This window comes from Furipterus horrens, unplaced genomic scaffold (assembly GCF_987537825.1).
Source record: "Furipterus horrens unplaced genomic scaffold, mFurHor1.1.pri manual_scaffold_12, whole genome shotgun sequence".
NCBI classification, from domain to species: domain Eukaryota; kingdom Metazoa; phylum Chordata; class Mammalia; order Chiroptera; family Furipteridae; genus Furipterus; species Furipterus horrens.
In genome coordinates, this window is record NW_028327182.1 from 40,123,933 (window position 1) to 40,137,229 (window position 13,297).

The 13,297-nt window shown below is 33.1% G+C and overlaps 1 pseudogene; it reads left to right on the plus strand.

Annotated features, from left to right (window-relative positions):
* The window catches only part of LOC149996042 (glutathione reductase, mitochondrial pseudogene), a 107,604-nt pseudogene extending 94,529 nt beyond the window's left edge, over positions 1-13,075 (plus strand).
* Positions 13,076-13,297: the final 222 nt, after the last annotated feature.

The following is a 13,297-nucleotide window of genomic DNA, read 5'->3' on the forward strand; positions in this document are numbered from 1 at the left end:
CATAAAATCTTGAATCTCTCACTCTTTCTTAAACTTGTCTTTCTATCTCCCTTTTGACTCCCTTCAAGACACAGGTAGCCTGACAATGAAGTACTTAAGTTAATTCGGCTGAATCTCAAGTCTTAAGGTGCCAGATGTAGATGTATATTAATAGATGGGAAAATAGTAAGATTATAATAATGTACAATTTTAGTAATAAGACAATATTTTGAACACGAAATGATATGCCATTGGTCTACATAAACTATGAATTGACATTTTCTATATCATATGCTTATGTTTACTTGCAATTTCACAAAAACTTCATTATTAGAATGTAGAATTTTAAAAAAATATTTGATGTGAAGTTCTATGAAAATGTATTACTTTATGTTCAGATTTATATCTAACTTATTTGGTTCACAGTAGTAACTGGTACAACTAAAGTAATATTGTAAAAATATCAAAGCTAAAAATAAATTTGCCATAATTTGTTTTTTCCTTACAATTTATCTATATTTCTATAATGGAATAATCAGTATATTATACCTTTATACATACTCTAAGATGAGTAAAATAAAGTTTATATTTCATTTCTTCTTACTTTAACATACTCTCTACAAGTCAGTTTCCCGATTTATGGAATAGCTAGATAAGATGATAGTTACCTCTGGAGTGTATCAAAACATGCCAGAGCAATAAAAACTATGATAGCAAAGATCAAGGTTTCTGACCCCAGTTGAAGCATCATAGCTGTTTAGAGAGCCACTGGAGAATGGCCTTGAGCCTGCTTTCACTATATTGCTGGTGCTCTCATCAGTGCACAGGGTATTTCACAAACATTTTGAAACTTAGAAATATCTCCTTCAAAATCAAGCTCTAGGGATGACTTAAATCTTTTAACCCACTGGTAAATTCCTCTACCCTGGAGGATTACTCGACTATTCAGTCAATAAACTTTTGAAGACTTGAGGGGAAGTTACAGACATCTATATGGAGTACATGGAAGACATAATAAAGTGACAAATGTAGGTATTTTTTAAAAGAGGTTACTACTGAGTTATGGAAATGAATGATTCATGCAATTAGAATATATATGATCATAGGAAGACTAAACCAACTGTTGATGTAGACATTTATTTGCTATTGTGTTAAGAACACTATATTAGGCACAAAAATGGATTATGTAGAGAGCCCTCCCTCATGGATATTTGTACCAGGGGAAAAAATAATAACCATGTATAGAACAGAATATCATCAGTGTTAATTGAAATAACAAAGACGTAAATCAGCATCATGGAAAATGACAAAAGCAGTTATTTTCATAAAAAAATAAAGACTTTCTAGGGAGAGTAGGATTTGAATAAGACTTGAAAAATTGATAAAAATGTAACTGTGGGAAGTGTTTTTTTTAAAAAAAGACTCCACAAAAAAAAATAAAAAAATAAAGAAAACACAATGTGGTACTAATGGAAGGGCATTGAATGTCAAATAATTTTACCTGAATTCTGCAGAACAGTATTTCCAAACTGTTGTATAGAACATCAGTGTCCATTGAGATATAAATGGACATTTCATTAGAAATAAATAAAGGATTCTCTGGACAAATTACATTGGGAAAGATCAAGTATGTACTCTATAAGCAAAGAGATCTAGAGGGCTAGTGGTTATGAGTCAGAAACTATTACTATGACTCCTACCTACACCACCATTAACACATTGAGGCTGCTAAACAGGAGCTGAAGCTAATGGGGTTTGAGGATGACATGCTGTGGGTTTATGAGTAAGGAAGTAACTTGATTGATTTTATATCTTGGAAAGGTAACCAGCAGTATTTTGTATAAAAACGAAGTAAATGGAGTGTTTTTTTTCTAAAATAAAGGCTGGATCATGTCACTTCTCTAATTAATAGTTTGCAGTGGCTTGAAAATTCTGCTGCATCCACACTGTTCTTGATTTTTTTTTAAACACACAGAGCATACACATTGTAAGTTGTTATTCTTGTTCCAGGGAACACAATTTCCCAAATTTATACATTGCTCATTCCCTCAATTCTTCAAGTGTTTGCTCTAACTCACTAACTTTCTAAGTAAATATTTTCATCTTTCAATTCTATTACATTGCTCAATTTGTATTTATCATGCTATCATTCTATCATATATTATGTATTTGCTTATTTGTTTGCTGTATGTCCCCCATGCTACAATGGCTGCTCCACGAAAAAAGGCACAGAAAAACTTCTGTATTCCCAGTACCTAGGCAAGTGCAAGGCATGTAGTACTTAATAAATAAGTATAGAAAGAAGAGAATGAAGAAAAAATAAAGGTGTGAAGATTAATTGAAGTGTTTTGTAATAGTGAATGTGAAAGAAAATAAGGACTTAAATATAGGGGGAATACTACTAAGAATGTCTACTCTTAGGCAGGGAAGATTAATAGTTACCTACAAATAATTATTTTAGGCATCTATTATAGTATAGGTGGGCTGTGAAGGCAAATGATTTCTGGTTAAAATCCTAGATTCACAACTTAGTAGTTGTGTGACCATGTTGAAAATATTTCAGCTCTCTGAACCTCAATTTTCTCCTCTGTAAAAAGAGAATGTCCCCTTTCAGAAGGCTATAGGTTATAAAGAAAATGAACGTCTAAAGTATGGCCTTAGTTCTACCCCTGGCATCTTTACGGTGTCACATATTTGAATATATTTTTAAAACAGGATTAGAAGTTTTATCTTGTTGAGTCTCCTCAAGTAGATTTTTAGTTGTGCAAAATGATGCATAGCTTTTATGTATTTTGTGATTTTCATAGTTCTTAGTATGGTCCTATTTTTTATGTAATACTGAAAATAAAATATTAAAACTTCCACTTCTTCAACATGAGTGGTCTGATTTTAATATTAACCAGAAAAAATGATTATATCTAATATGAGTAACATATCTAAAAGCAGATTCAGAGCAGCAATTTGCCCATAGCCATACAAGATGTAAACAAAAGAACTGGGATTCAAATTCAAATCTTTATGAAATTAAAATTCACCTCATGTTATTTTCATATATCTAGTATGATAGTATATACTTCTTAAATTGATAGCTTTTTTCTTGTGTGAGATTCATTTCTGTCATAGTTTTCAAAATTTTATCCTCTCCTTTGTTTACCACATTTTGGACTACATACCTAAAATGGCTATTCATGTTACTTATTTTTTCATGGTCCCCTAGTGACTTCCTACTTCACTTTGATCTAAAAATAAATGTTAGATTATGACCTTTAAATACTTACTCCAAATTGTTGTTTCTACCAATTATTTACCATCTAAGTTTATAACCCTTTGAACATAGCTCCACAAATGCTTCTGCAGCTCAGAAGCACTGGCTCTCAAAGTGTGGAGGGAGCTTAAATAAAGAGGTATAAATTGATATAACTTGGAAAAACATTTTCAAATTATCACCCTTTTCCTTGGGGTTCCAAGCATGAGAGTTTTTAAAAGCTATCCAATGATTTTAATAGCCCACCCCACCCCCAACACACACACATACACCCTTAGTTCCCGCCTCACGGCTGAAAGCAAGTGCCCAAGAGAGTAAGGGTTTTCAGTTTTCTGCGGTGTCATCACTGTCTAGGTCTTTGTGGCATCAGCCTGACTACATGTGCTCTCCCACTTGGCAAAAGAAAGACAGGAAAAGAAAGAAAACAAAACTGTCCTCTGTGAGAGTTAAAGGCTCTTTAATAGGTGATTTGTATACCTATTTTTTGAGACAAAAAGAGATAGTTTTCTAGGTGGACATTGGAAGAAAATAGTATGGACAAAACACACATATGATTGAGATGACTATTCTATAAAAAAAAAAAAAAGAAATTGGTATGACTAGAGAGTAAAAACACACCTACATGTTCCTAACTGCAATAGGTAGGTTAGTAGCAAGTATAACTTTTCTGCCACTCTTTTTTTCTAGTTCAGATGTAGCAATGTGGAATTTTAAGCATGAAGTTCCTCACATTCTAAATGTTTTCATGATAAAAAACTTATAACGAATTTGCACAATTTTAACATATAATGTATTCATTTCTTTCTCCGTGAAAGACACAACTATCTATGAACTGTCCTGTTGCACACATATTTTCCGATCTTTCTTGCTTTAAATTTTTTCACATGTTTTGTCTGCCTGAATTAGTCCCAACTCACCTGGCCTCTTACTGCAGAATTCAACAAAAGCTTCACCTCTTCAATAAAGTTCCTTGACCCCTATAACCTTGGGTTACAAATCTCTCTCTCTCATGCTCCCATAGCAATATAATATTTGCCTCCATAATGCTAATCATGTATGTGGTGCCAGTTTACTTATCTGCAGGATATCCTATTGAAGATGACAGTATTTTTTATTACATTCAAATGACACATTTTACTGTATGATGTCTAGCAGTTTCTAGTGTAGCTTCCAGTTTTGTGAAGGATAGCTTAGAACCATAGTTTAAAAATCAAGTTGATACACATATTACCATAAGTTAAAGTCTATAGGAACCTTGCTGAAAGAAAGTCGGGGGAAATTAGTCCCACTAAGTTGAATGGAACTGTAAGAGATGCCTTCTCTCTAATGTAGCAATATGCTCTAATAACAGAGTTGAAAACATAAATAATATCTTTTAGTATATAAGAAATAATATGCTCAAATAAAAATTTAAGTGCACTCAATTTATACTGACGTATATTCTAATTTTAGCTCTTTTTGAGTAGTTAATAGACTTTTCTTTGTTATAAAACATTTATTTAAATTTATTCATTTTTTATTGTGAAAATCAACCTCAGATTGATTCTGAGAGCATTGTCTTCACATGAATGACTCTTCTATATTACAAGAGGGTGTGGGTCTTCTTTTTTAGAAACTCTGTGAAACAAAAATATACAAATTTAAGATAAAATGTGTCTCTGAAATAAAGTATTTTTTTCATTTAGTAATGAAATGTTTCCATCTATCATCCACATACTTCTGAAGGATGAAGTGCAAGTTCTACACAATGTATTACTGTCACCGGGCTTCATTTTTTAAAATTTTAATTAATTAATCTTTTTCTATTACAGTTGTCCCATTTTTTCTCCCATTGCTCTCCCCAACCCCGTCCACCCCTTCTCTCACAGTCAATCCCCACCCCGTTGCCATTGTCCATGGGTCACTTATACTAGTTCCTTGACTAGACCCTTCCCCTTCTTTCCTCCCTTCTCCCCCTCCCCCCCTACCTCCCAGTCACTGTCAGTCTGCTCCTTGTTTACATGCCTCTGGTTCAATTTTGCTTGTTTGTTTGTGTTGTCCATTACTTTTCTGTATTAGGTGATATCACATGGTATTTGCCTTTCATTGCCTGGCTTATTTCACTAAGCATAATTCTATCCAGTTCCACCCATGTTTTTGCAAATGGTAGGAGTTCCTTCTTTCTTTCTGCTGCATAGTATTCCACTGTGTAAATGTACCACAGTTTTTTTTGATCCACTCATCTACAGATGGGCACTTAGGCTGTTTCCAGCACTTGGCTATTATAAATAGTGCTGCTATGAACATAGGGGTTCATAGGTTCTTTTGAATTGGTGTTTCAGGATTCTTTGGGTATAATCCTAGCAATGGAATTGCTGGGTCAAAAAGCAGTTCAATTTTTAGTTTTTTGAGGAAGTTCCATATTGTTTTCCATAGTGGTTGCACCAGTCTGCATTTCTTAATATCTTCTCTCTGATAAAGTTTAGTTTCACATAATAATATGATTATAACCCATAACACCATATGGATGTTGAATTAACTATGAATTGTTATGACATCTAATTTCACTTGTAGAAGTTAAATAAATTTTTTTATTTTATCAAAGGAAAAGAAGTACAATAAAGAACCTCCCCAACCCCACCAAGCTCACCTACAAGGAAATATTGAGGATTAGTACTAACTTTGTTAAAGTTAATTACAGGGAAATTGGCTTTATATGCAAAAAAGTACCAAGCTCTAAATAAAGGCAATTCCTAGATATGACAATTATAAAATTAGATGAAACATTTATTAGGTTCACAGCAAATTCTTTATGAAACAGGAGATGTTGAAGCACAGCCAGGTTTGCTAACAGCATGCAAATGACCTTCGGAATAAAAAATGATTCAAAATTATCTAATCCCATAACTGTATTAAAGCTAGCAGGTGCTCACTACACAGAACATTAATTTGGGAGGTTTTGAGGGAATTTTAAAGATAGCCTTCTATGCCAAATATGTTAAAAGCAATGTGTCTCAGGATAAAAATACTGAATATTTCATGATCTGTAAGAACGATGAAAATGCAAAATGTAAGTGAGAGAATATGTTCAACCTCAGAGTAATCATATAGTTTTCATTGGGCTTCTCTGTTTTTACTGGGGGACTAGAATCTGTGCCAGAGTGTGAAATAAAGTCAGAATTGTTTCAGTACATACACAATAAAATCACAGTAATTAGAAGGGTGTGTCAGAACCTAAATATGTTTGACGTAAAGCGGCAAGGGCACATTCCTAGGAAACAGTAATGAATACCTAGATAAGGACTTTGAAGGACAATGTTGGTGAAGTCCTATGCTCTTGCGTCTAACCTTCTCAGCAGTGCAATGAGCTGAGTCCTGTCTTAACAGGCTTCCCAATGCCCTGCAAGCCAACATAATAATCTTATGTGAAACCTTCAACACTTAACTGTGTCTTCCAGTGAGTGTTGAATTGATACTACCTTACCAAAAATTCAGCAAGGGAAAGGGTTTATAAAAAAGTGAGAATATATACTGAACAAGAATAAATAACCAAAATGCATTTGATCTCACAAAGAAATGTCAAAAGTGACATTAATCTGATTTAAAGTATAAGATTTTGTGGATCAAAAGGGTAAATAATTTTCTAAAATTACATTTTCCTTTAATATATACCCTTGGTTACATGAGCTTGAAAACACCAGATTAAATGTCATATAAGAAACTTGCAGAGAAGGAAGACCTAAGGTAAATATAGCACTGATTAGTGATCTTAAAAAAAGGAACCTATAATTTAGAAAATATATCATGATTTTTTTAAAATGTGGACAAAATATTTTCCCATGAGGATAGTTTTAAAAAGCAAGATTAGGCAAAAAATTGACAAAAAAGTTATATCTATGTTTTTAGTACTTTCCAGTCTTCTAGTGCTTCTTAGTAGTTGACCAAGTTGGGTGAATGTAGAAACAATTTAATATTTTTATTTTATCAGGCTTTGTATTCACTCTTGTGACATATAATCAATTCTATGTAAGGTATTATTTCTACCTCGGTTTTACTTTCTTACTTTTAAGCCTCCAAACCTTGGTGGATTTTTTTAACCACATCTTTGTGAATATTTTCAATTATGTTTTTAATTTCAATTTTTGAACCTCCTTAGTAAACCCAAAGCTGGAGCAATCCAACAGACTGATTTATTTGTTCGTATACATGGGCAATTTATTACAACCAGAGAGAAATCACAAAATCCTTAGAAAATTGTCTTTATAAATTAATGTTTTCTGAGTTAAATAGGTCCATTTACCCTGTTCACTAATTCTCCATTATGATAAAATTTTTTATCTATTTTCCATAAATCTAATTAAACCATTTCTTATCTCTTCAGCTATCCTACACTATTACCTTCTCACTCATTCTCAACAGAAAATCCCGTTCTCCACTTCAACGGAATGTAGAAACATTCAAACAAAAATTGCTTCAAATTCCTGAGCCCCATCTGCAAAGTGATGGTGTATTATAACTAACTTCTTTCTCTCATTATGATAGCAAATGTTTCATTCTGGCTGAGGCTAACTTCACCACTTGTTCTCTGGATCCCATGAATGCTACTTCAGGAATTTCACTCCAATTATTAAAGCTTAATCCATTGTCTCCTACATTTTCTCTTTTTTCTACTTTCATTTTTTAAAAATCCTTAAGGTTTTCCCATTTGTTCTTACATCCACTTCTTCTCCATTTTTGTTTCCTTCTCTATTATTTGACATTTCCAAACATCTTGAAAAAGACATCTAAAAATACCTGCACCTGCTTTTTCTTTTCTCATTTATTATTAAGACATTGAAATATGAATTTCATTTTTACTCACCCACTGAACAAGCTCTCAGAAAGGCTACTCCTGAATTTTTGTTACTATATCCAATGATTATATAGTTTTCATTTATCTATTCTCCAGGGAGTATTTAATATTATAAACCATAATCCAACCCCCTTAGAACAAAACTTTCTTTAGGTTTCTCAATGTTAAACTCTTTTAATTCTTCTCTTAACCCATTCCTTGATTGCTCCTTCTCAGCCTCCTTGCAGATATGCCTTGGACTCATTCATTCACAGGTCATTCTAACCTGTTGTTGATGACTCCTTTGACAGATGCTCAGCAGCACCTGTCCCTTATTCAAGTAACCTGACTTGCTCAACACACTTGTAACATGGCATTCTTTACACTAATCTCTGAAAAGATGAAAGCAAAACCTCTAATAAGGGAATTTCTTTTTATGATGTAGCACCAGACAAATCTGTATGCATGTCTTGGACCCCTATGTTTCCTGTGGCAAAATGGTTAAGGAGGTGTTTTATAGTGTCTATTCTATCTTTGTAATGTTGGAGAGATATGATTTAAACATTAAAGGAAAAAGTTTAAAATACAAGAAAATATAGGAGAATGACTTCTTTTCTTAGGGATGAGAATAAAAAGATGAGTTTCAAATCAGAATAATAAATTTATCACACTTACATCTGAAAAAAAAAGATTAGTATCCATAATTAATAAATAAACCCAGAATAAGCCAAATAAGCATAACAGGCAAAACAGAGAAATAAGCATCTCACACAAAAGAAAATCTAATTTGCTTCAACATGCAAAAGGTATACAATACCATTACATAAAAGTAAAATGCAAATTAAAATTCCAGTGAAATGTAAATTAATATCTAATACATTTTTAGATGTTAAGATATCAGACAACACCAAATGTTGTCAACAATGTTAAGCAACGGGATTAATTCCAATATTTGTCATCTTCTCTAGAGAAACCTTCACTTATGAACATCAGGAAATGTGTAAGAGTGTCTAAAGTAGTATTTTTAAAAACAAGGAAATAAGAAAATCCTAAATACTCACAAATATTAGAAGAGATAAATTGCAATGTACAAAGAATACTACACAAACATAAAATAAATAAAATATAACTCTATCATTGCGAATGAGCCTTAAAAATTATTTTACTCAAAAACAAAGTAATACAAGTTTCTAAATAGGAAAAAATACAGTTTTTTAGATACTTATGTGTTTAAGTGTATACTAGAAAGAAAAGGAAAATAATGTTTATATAACTAAACTAAATTTAGCCTTGCAACTATTATTGAGGCTGTGTGATAGAAGAAAATCAAATTTCTTAGGACTATACACTGAACTTCATATATACTAGTACTGTTCTCTTTCATGAGTTGTGAATGTTTTCACATTATTATAATTTTTAAATTGTATATATCTGTTATTTTCACTTTTTAAAATTTAAAAAGTATATTGGTGAAGCGAGTATAAGATTCAACTGATGTTTTTTAAAAATCTGGGACTTCTCTTGATGTAAACAGAAAGATCTTTCAAAGACACCTTTGTCACAATCGCTGAAACCTATGAAAATGTTACCTCACATACTAAAGTAACTTTCAGATGTGAGTTAAGTATCTAGAGATACAATTATTCAGGATTATTCAGGTGAACCCAATGTAGTTATAGGGTTGTTAAAAGCAAAAAGGGAGTCAAAAGAGTCAGGGAAACATGAGGATAGAAGAAAGGCACAGAAAGGTGCAAGTTCTGTTGACTTCGATGAAGGAGAAAGGGGACAAGGAATACAAGTAGCCTCATGAAGCTGGAAAAGTCAAGGAAGCTGGAAACAGATTTTCCTAGACTACAAAAGGAGAACAATTATGACAGCACCTTGACTTTAATCCAGTGAGAACCGTTTTGGTCTTCTAACACCCAGAGCTCTAATATAATAAAGTTGAGTGCTTTCACACCACTAAGTTTGTGCTATTTTTGTGGTATTTTTGACACAGTAGCAATAGGAAACAACTATCTCTTCAATTCAAATGACCTTCAGGAACTGCTGGAAAGATAAAGATAAGAAATTACAACCAATGCCACTGCCTACATCATCACTACCACTACCACTTAATTTGTGGTTAGCTGTACAAGGCATTTTACAAAAATTGGCTACATGTATTCTGTACTTAAATTTAACAATAAATCCATAGGTTAAGAATCATTATTTCACTTTGACAAATAATGAAACTAAGGCTTTGATGAGTTAAGAGAATTATCAGCTGTTCAAAGACAACAACGCTGGTTAATTTTTATGTGACTAAACTTATTTAAAATTGAAAATGAATTTTACTTGTGACATAACAAGAGATAAAATATGCTTAATTGGTAACTCAATTAATTATCTGTATAAATGTATAGTTATTAACATAGCTATAGTTATATATGAACAAAATTGTATTGAAGAACTTCTATCTGATTTGTCAACATCTACAAAAATATGAATCACTGGTGGAAATTCCTCAAAATGTGGACATGGTTCCTAGGAAAAGTTAATAATGCTGCAGGACTAGACTATAAATTCACACCTTTGTGATAAGAATAAAAGAACTGTTTGTGAATAGTTCTTATTCAATCTATTTTATGCATGTATTAAATTATATGTGAATAATGGTTTAGTGATTTGCTCTAAATTTTTCTCAACCAGAATATTATGAGGAGGTTGAGTGTACTCTAAGTATCTGAAATATATTTATTATTTTTCTATCACACTCAATCACTACAACACATTTTACTTTGATCCCCATGGAAGTAAAATTTTTGTGCAACAACGGAGTAAGAATAAGACTGAATGAGTGAGTGAGAGAGAGAGAGAGAGAGAGAGAGAGAGAGAGAGAGAGAGAATCCAAAGGATTTTTGGATTGAGGGAGGAACAATAGGGCAACATTGAGGGAAAAAAATTAAATTACTCTCAATTATTTCCCTATTGTACCATTTATTTTTTTCAGGTTTATAAAACTGTCAAATAAAACACTGAGGGAAATAGTTTATAAATGCAGAACTATAAAAAATATGATCAAAAGGAGATCAAAGACAACATTAAAGAGATTAACATGGTGAATGGAGATCAACTTTCTACTTCACTGTTATTTAAAATCAATTCAGGGTTCAATTTTAACCGTGCACAAAAACATGAATTGATTTTAATGGCATCTATGGAAAAAGTTTTCTTCAAATACTCTATCAAAAATATTTAAAGAAAGTAGGTGTGCCTATAATGGCTATATCACTCTATATCTTAAAACAGGAATTATATAGTAAAAAGGAGAGTATTTGAAAACAGAAAAGTCAGTTTGGTACTCAGAGCTCTGGTTCAAAAATCACTCTACATCATCAAACCCTGACATTCAACCAGTCAGTTGTCAGTTTAGAAAGTACGCAATTATATTATGTTTCTATAGATCACACCTCTCAGAAAAAGAATAATAAAATTCACATAAAAGATACAGGTGGAGAAGTTTAATAATATATACAGAAAATGGATGTTTGCTTGCACTTGTTTTTAAAGGATCTAGTAAATAGTTATAAATATTTATGTTTATAAATGAGTTAATCTAAATTCAACATGTATTTTCAGCTTTATAAAAGTTCACATGCCCAGATTTTACTCACTTATTTGAAACTTATTTTTTCCTTGCATATACTTGACAGAATACTAATGAATATTCAAGCAATCAGGTAAAAATGATAAGTAAAGAAAGGCATTTCTAATATTATAAAGGTGATACAGTGGATTTGCACTCCAGTAGAGAATCCATGAAGAGAACATATTCGCATTAAACATCACTCTCACAATTTGACTCTCTTTGAGAAACTTAATTCAATAATTGAAGGCTGGAACCTTTCTTTTGCTGACTTTGTAGTATGTGTGATTGAAGTTATATGATAGAAATAGGGGTAAAAGAGGCAGGGTGAGGGGAAATACAAATTAACAGAAAACAGAGGCAGCTGAGCTGGATGCTGGGGTTGCGGTGGTGGAGAGCCACAAGCTGGGCAGCACTTGCATGAATGTCAGATGTGTACCCCAAAAAAGGTGGTGTGTCCTCGCATCCACTGTAGAGCCAGATCTCCAGTGCCAGCCTAGGAATAACCAGTGATAGATTTTTTCAACTAGAATTGACTAGCTGCAGTGCAATTGTTGGTGCTGGATACATTGTTGTGGAGATAGCTGGGATCCTTTCTACTCTGGGTTCTAAGACATCACTCATGATACCACAGGATAAGTACTTAGGCATTTTGATTCAATAATCAGTTCCAATTGCACTGAAAAGCTAGAGAATGCTGACATAGAGGTCCTCAAGTACTCACAAGTCAAGGAAGTTAAAAAGATTTCCTCACACTTGAAATTCAGCATGGCTACTGCAGTTCCTGCTGAGAAATGCACCTTGACCAGGATTCCAGATGTTGACTGCCTGCCATGGGCCATTGGGCTGGACCCAGATTCCAGGAACCTGAATTTAAACAAACTCAGGATTCAAGGGTCAGGTCATCATAGATGAAAACCAGAATTCTAATGTAAAAGGCATCTACACAGCTGGGGGTGTGTGGAAAAGCTCTTACTATAATTGCCATAGTTGCTGGCTAAAATTTTGCCCATAGCTTCTTTGAAGGCAAAGAAGATTACATATTAGACTATGACAACATTCCCATAGTAGTCTTCAGCCACCTTGTATTGGCACAGTGGGACTCACAGAAGATGAGGCCATTTCTAAATAGGGAAAGAAAATGTGAAGACTGATTCAATCAGCTGGACCCCAATGTATCATGCAGTTACAAAAGGGAAACAAAATGTATGATGAAAATGATTTGGGCTAACAAAGAAGAGAAGGTGGTTGGGATCCATATGTAAGGAATCCGACATGATGCAAAGCTGCAGGGTTAGCTGTTGCAGTAAAAACTGCAGTCACAAAAGGCAACGTTGACAACACAGTTGCCATTCACTCCACCTCTTAGGAAGAATGGGTCACTCTTCACTGAGAACTCAGAGGCTCGTGTGGCTAGCAGTTGGTCCGGTAGACCTCCTGAAATGAACCAAATTATCACATTTGCTTAAACTGTTTCCATTTTATGTATTTCATTATTGTAATCAGGACTGTCAGATAATGGGCATTTTCAGTAAATAATAGACTTTATTCATAAATAATTGGATTTTTTTTTGTTAATCCAAAATTGATTTCATTTGATCACTTCTCACAATTA